This window comes from Macaca thibetana, chromosome 10 (genome assembly GCF_024542745.1).
Source record: "Macaca thibetana thibetana isolate TM-01 chromosome 10, ASM2454274v1, whole genome shotgun sequence".
In the NCBI taxonomy this organism is placed as follows: Eukaryota; Metazoa; Chordata; class Mammalia; order Primates; family Cercopithecidae; genus Macaca; species Macaca thibetana.
The window spans coordinates 1,603,528-1,610,486 of NC_065587.1; the positions used below are offsets into that span (position 1 = coordinate 1,603,528).

At 51.9% G+C, this 6,959-nt stretch overlaps 1 pseudogene; it reads left to right on the top strand.

The window, feature by feature from the left end:
* Positions 1 to 2,764: 2,764 nt before the first annotated feature.
* On the top strand, positions 2,765 to 6,668 carry LOC126929289 (60S ribosomal protein L35-like; annotated as a pseudogene).
* The last annotated feature ends 291 nt before the right edge of the window (positions 6,669 to 6,959 follow it).

Sequence of the window (6,959 nt, forward strand, 5' to 3'; positions counted from 1 at the left end):
CTGGTTACTTCCCCTAAACAAGGACTCAGCTTCTGTGCCTTGGAGATGGTGAGGTTGGGAAATGCTTGCTGCCTGCCCTTCCTCATATGGTCAATGTGGACTGACAGTTGAGGAGAAGGCCCTGTCTTCCTGGCCACTGGAAATGGAGCTTTGGGAAGCTGACCAGGAGAGTGGAGGTCATGGGACCGGTTAAGGCCTCAAGTGTCACAGACTCTCACTGCTCTTACGATTTTGTTGATATTGTGAATGAATGTACCTTCATTTGCTTAATCCCCTTAAAACAATTTGTAGAGACATTAATTTATGTTTTTTAAAAGAATTTTTACCAGTTTTGGTTGTTTTGCTGGGAAATGGATTCTTGGAGCTCCTCAAATTACCATTCTAGAAGCGTCTTAAAGATTTCTTCATAATCCTCTTGTTATTAATAAATAATTCCAAGTATTCCTTATGGGGAGGGGATAGAGAGCAAAACTGAAGTGGTTATATGACCCAGAGCATGAGAACTCCTGAGTACGCGGTGGCTCAAGCCTGTAATACTTTGGGAGGGAGACGGGTGGATCACGAGAGAGATCGAGAAACCTGGTGAAATGGTGGTTATATGCCGGGCGAGGTGGCGGCGCCTGTAGTCCCAGCTATGAGAATGGCGTCCGGGAGGCGGAGCTTGCAGTATGAGATCCGGATTAACTCCAGGGAGAAGCGAGACTTCTCAAAAAAAAAAAAAAAAAAAAAAAGAGAACTCCTGAGGATATAGATTAACCAGGGAGAAGGTTCTAGAAGGCCAGAAGCTCAGCTTGGCACCCTACAATTGCCTGCAGCATTGCCAGTGGGAAGCCAGCAGGCTGGGAAACATGCCTCTAAGGTTTTACAGCACAAACCACGGCGCATGTGTGGTCCAACACAAGGGAGGGCCACAGTATCCTAACTCCTGCCATCCGTGAGAGTCAAGAGTAAAAATACGGTACAGCTTCCCACGCCTGGATGGAATGCCAGTCCCGACATAAATAGGAGCTGGGCACGCCTACGTGGAAAGTCAAAGGAGCTACTCACTTTTCTGCATAGGTCATAGTGCCAGACTCTGATGTGAGACTCATAGGATTGTGAAGGAGTAAAAGAAGAAAGAGAAAAAGAGGCTGGGTGTAGTGGCTCATGCCTGTAATCCCAGCACTTGTAGAGACCGAGGCGGATGGATCATCTGAGGTCAGGAGTTTGAGACCAACCTGGTCAACAGGGTGAAATCCGCCTCTACTAAAAATATAAAAATTAGTTGGGTGTGGTGGTGCGGGCCTGTAATCCCAGTTACTTGGGAGGCGGAGGCAGAATGTTTGAGCCCAGGAGGCAGAGGTTGCAGTGAGCAGAGATCGTCCCATTGCACTCCAGCCTTGGTGACAGCAAGACTTAATCAAAAAAAAAAAAAAAAAGAAAAAGAAAAGAAAGAAAGGAAAAGAAAAAAGAAAAAGAATGAGAAGGAAGAAGGGGGAACCAGACACGCAGAGTTTCACAGCCTTGAGTCATGACTGGCACTCACGTGGAGGGCTGCTGAGAGGAAAAGGTCTCAGGTCTCAGGGACGCCAGGACCTCTGGCTCTGCCTGGCTGGCTTCATTACAGACCAGAGAAGAATCTGGCTTCATCGCTGCTGGTGATCCTTTAAAGGACTCCTCATCTCTTCAAGGAAAGGCTGTTCTTATCCATGCATCTAAGCCAGAAAGGGCCCCAGCTGTGGGCAGGACGACCCCAGAGGAGAGCAAACGCTGGAGCCAGCCTCGCTGCAGCCAAGGGGTGCTCCAGCATAGTGGGCAGAGGAGTCCAACAGATGGGAGGCTGAGTCCACAATAGTGCCAAACCCTCCTCCTGGGCAGAACCACAAGCGCGCCCGTCCACAGCCTGCAGGTGAGGCACTCACGCCCTGCTAACGACACGGTGACCAGGAGACGACAGTGAGTGGAGTGAGCACCGTGGCACGGGCATCCAGGACAGGAGGCGTTCCTTCCAGTGCTAGCACGTGTGGCTCTCTCCAAGTCGGCTGAGTGCTCGAGGCAGGGAAGGGAGCTCTAAAAGACGCCCAGCACTGAGTGTCTGTTCAGCTTCCTCCGGGAGACACATCTTTTTACCAACCCATGGAGCTGATGACTCAAGGCTACCTCCTCTGTGAGGCTGGTGTTCACAGAAGTACAAAGTGTGGAGGGCAGTGGTGCTGGTCTTCTTGGATTAGTGGCCTGGGGGCTCCCTGTGGAAAACCTCCTGGCCATGGCACTCCTGACGTTGGGGCTGGTCACTCTCTGTGAGGCTGACGGGGCTGTCCCTGCCCTATGGGGTGTTTAGAAGCATTTCTGGCCTCTGCCTGCTGCGTACAACAGCAACCCTGCCACAAACACAAGGGTTATGACAACCATGAACATCTTCAGACATTGCCTGATGACCTCTGGGGGGTACAAGCGCCTCAGCTGAGAAGCAACGCTTAATTAGAGCGTGCCGTTGACACACATTTACACACCTTTCCCAACACCTTGTTCAGGGTTAGAGGTGTGGATTGCGGTAAATAAATTAATGTGCAAATGAAAGTGATAAAAGCAGTTGGGAACAGTCAAATGGCTCCATCCGTTCCCAGGTTTAGCAGAAATGCTGGGTGAAAACAATTCACAGACAGGGTGTTGAAAAGGAAATTCTACATCACTGTGTATTCCAATGCAAAGTGTTAGACTTGCAGGAAGATATTTTGAAGGTAAAAGACGTAAAAACATTTACAGCAGGAGCAGGCGGTGGAGGCCTGTGCAGCAATGGCCAAGATCAAGGCCCGAGACCTTTGCGGGAAGAAGAGGGAGGAGCTGCTGAAGCAGCCGGAGGACCTGAAGGTGGAGCTGTCCCAGCTGCCTGTCACCAAAGTGACGGACGGCACCGCCTCCAGGCTCTCTAAGATCCGAATGTCCGCAAATCCATTGCCCGTGTTCTCACGGTTATTAACCAGACTCAGAAAGAAAACCTCAGGAAATTCTACAAGGGCAAGAAGTTCAAGCCCCTGGACCTGCGGCCTAAGAAGACATGTGACATGTGCTGCCGACTCAACAAGCACGAGAACCTGCAGACCAAGAAGCCGCAGTGGAAGGAGCAGCTGTCCCCGCTGCGGAAGTACAGTCAAGACCTGAGTGGTGCACTGTCAATAAAGCACAGCTGGCTGAGAAAGAAAAAATGTTTAGAGCATTTTGTCATTCGTCAATGGAGGGCTCCAGACCCGCTTGGCTTCTGGGCATTGAGCATGGCCTTAGAGGGGCTAAGTGTATCCATTCTGGGGCTGGATGGTCGAGGTTCAAATCCCAGCTCTGCCTCTTGCTGGCTCCTTGCCTGGGACAAGTCACCCAACGTCTCCATACCTCGGTTTCCTCAACTACAAGCTGTGGTCTTACTTGCACCTGTTTCTTAGGGTTTTTGTCAGGACTGCCTGAGTTAACATGAGTGAAGTCCACAGTCCTGCCCGCCATGGGCTGAGTGCTATGAGTCTCCAATTATTAAAGGCCACAGTTATGAAAAGGAAACACCCTGACACTGTGTTCGAGAACCACACCTGGTGCTTTTGTCTCACTTCATTTAAAAGTTGTAAAGAGTTCTTCTTTCCATGCGTTTGTTGAGATACACTATGATTTCCTCCCAAGGTCCATATTAAACTAAAGATGAAGCTCAGCTATTGACTGACACAGCGGGAAGGCCAAGCTGGGCCCCTGTGTCTACTTCACGCCTGATCTTCACTGGGCCGTGTTCAACCCTGGGCCGACCTCTCACCAGGCTCTGTGTTTGAGGAGTCCAACGATGATGACCAAGGCCAGGCACTTCTGTGAGGTCACTGTCCCCCAGTGAAGCAGGAACTCCCATTCTGTCAGCATCAGTTCAGGGTGAGAGTAATGGCCCCAGAGATGCAATGTTTATCCTCCTGGGTCTCTTGGAAACCATGAGTTGTCTAAGTGTTAAGAAAAGGTAGACAATATTCTACTACATTAAAAATTATGGCTGGGCATGGTGGCTCACGCCTGTAATCCCAGCACTTTCGGAGGCTGAGGCGGGTGGATCACGAGGTCAGGAGATCGAGACCATCCTGGCTAGCATGGTGAAACCCCATCTCTACTACAAATACAAACAAATTAGCCAAGTGTGGTGGCGGCCCCTGTAATCCCAGCTACTCGGGAGGCTGAGGCAGCAGAATCGCTGGAACCTGGGAGGTGGAGGTTGCAGTGAGCCAAGATCGTGCCACTGCACTCCAGCCTGGGCGACAGAGCGAGACTCCCTCTCAAAATATATATATATATATTACTTATGGCATCCAATTGTCAAGATCTAATCATCCTACAGGGAAGTGGCTTGAATGCTCCTGCTGCTCTGTCCATTCTAGACGTGGATCAATGGGAAATACAAAAGATTTGGGATGAACACGATTGAGCAGGAGGCAGCACCCACTTTCCCAACACGGAAGAAGGACCCCGGGCTGTAGCTCCCCTTCCCGCCCCTCCAGGGGCTGCCAGGCTGTCCTGGCATCCAGCCCAGAAAAGCTGCGTTCTCCGGGAGCAGCTTGGAGCGGATGAGCGCTTACAGCTCTGCACCGTCCTGGTAATTCATTAATGACAGCGCAGCGCAGCGTGGGCGGCGTTCCCGTCAGGGTGCTTTCTACAGGAGGAGAGCTTGTTTGCTTCCAGAGTTTATAAGCTGAAAATAGGAAAGGAAATTATTCTAAGGAAGGCGCGATCCTGCCCCCCAAACAAGGAAACTTCTAAAAATTAAAGCACGATGGAGGAGAAGGGGCCTGTCTTTCTCCAGGAAGGCCAGTCTGAAGTGGGGGACGTCTCTGCCGAAGCCACACCATCATTCAGCAGCCATGGAGGGAGTGCCTGCTGTTCATGGGGCACTGTCCTGGGGCCTGGAGCTCCCTGGGGAGCTGATGACCAAGGCCCAGACCTGGTGGGATTTGCACTTTAGTGGGTGGAGGTAGGTGGAGAATAAGTCATTACAGAATCACAAACTAAGTCAGCCCCAGGATAGGTGCAGAATAAGACATTACAGAATCACAAACTAAGTCAGCCCCAGGATGAGAGGCTGGGTTGCGGGGGGAGAATTGTAGAAGGCCTCACGTGGTGGCAGGAGAGTGCACAGTGTCCATAGATGTGGCGGTTAAAGGGTGAATGAGCCCAGGGCTCTGTCACCAGGCCGTCAGGGACCTGGTGAGAATAAGGGCAGGCAGCACATCACACTTTACGGAGAGCGCGGTTCCCAAGGGGTTGAGTCTATGAATCAACTTACTTATCATAACCATCTTACGAGGTCTCCAAGGTCTACAAGACAGTCCCAGGGTCTCATGGCTGGAAGTGGTGGAGCCTGGATGAACTCACACGTCTGGCTGCAGGGTCCACGCTGTGTCTCCTGGAAAGACATGGATAAAGCCCTGCAAACGGCTCCAGACAGGGCCAACAGTGAGTGCAGCAGGTGTGTGTGCCAAGTCCTCTGCCAGCCTGGTGGAGGTGAGGTCACAGCAAGGCATGGAGGGTGGTGAGAGGGTGGCACTGATGGCCAAGACCTGGCACGTGAATGAATGAATGAATGATTGAAAAAATGAATGCCTGATGCATGGGTGAGCAGAATATGAATCTGGGGCAGCCTACCAAGTTAACGAAGGAGGTCACCCTGCCCAACAAATGCTTCTCAGCTCCGTGGGGAGTCCCTATCCCACCGTTCCCTTGCTTCCCTGACATCTTCAGCACCCGGGACAGCTCCCGCCACCCCTGAGGTCGCTGTGCATTTACTGAGGGTTCAAAGGCGCTGAGCCCGGAGCGAAGACTCAGGTTTCCATTCCCTTTCACAACAAACCTCCACAGCCTTTAGCCCAATTCTTGCAATCCTGAGAGGCCAGTGACGCTTCCTCTCTCGACAGACGATTACACATGTGATTTTATTAACATAATTTTAGGTCGTAAGTCTTTTTACATGAGCTATTTACTATAAAGGCAACACAGTAAAACACAGTGGTCCACACTTGATGGACAAAAGCCAGGAGGTGGTACACGTGTGATTCCAGCTTGCTGTGATCTGCCCATGAGGGGCGGGGTATACGTGGAGAAGGAGAGGAGGACCCTGAAGCTGGGAGACAGAGACGGAGAGGCGCCTGGGAGGGGAAAGGGACAGAGAATGCAGCCTAGGGTCAGGGTCTGGCTCTCGTTCCCAGGGGGATTTTTACATTCCTCTCTCAATTATCATGCCGGAGTTGGGGTCTGTCCAGTGGGACAGGGCCTTTGGGGTGGCTGATGGACTCCACAGAGGGGCCAGGCCCCTGGAGAACAGGCACCCAGAGACAGTCTTGGAAGCAGATGCCCCCCTGCTAAGCTCACTGGACTATGACGTCTACGCCCATCTAGGGCCACTCCCAAGCCCAGGCAGAATGTGGGCGATGCTTGTCATGGGTGGGGGGGGGGTGCCAAGGGACCCAGACACTGGGAATGAGCCCAGGATTCCCCCAAGACCCAGCATGAATAGCAGCCACCACCCCCACAGACGGTGCCTGTCCCTGTGTGGCTGCTGGGACCATGAGGAGCCTGGAAGAGCTTCCTCCCCATTTCTCTCTTAAAGCTGGATGCAGCAACAAGCCATGGCCGTGAGGTTCCCTGATTCGTTTTCTTCATGGGAAAACTTTGAATGAGGATGGGGGGTGTCTCTGTCCCCCATGCCCCAGGTTCATCAGACTTTGCTCTGCAGCCTCAGCTATGGCTCCTGAGAAGCCATCAGGCCTGGCTCCGTGGCCTTGGAGGTTTGGGAGCTGACAATTTCGGTTACCAGGCAACTGCTGATTTTTCATAAGCAACAAGTGCAATGCCACACATGATACATTTATCAGATCATAATGCGGCTTCCCCACACCAGCACAAGCTGATTCAACTCCAGAGAGCTTCTCTGCAAAGAACTCAGGCACCCTGAGTCAGGCAGGACCCCA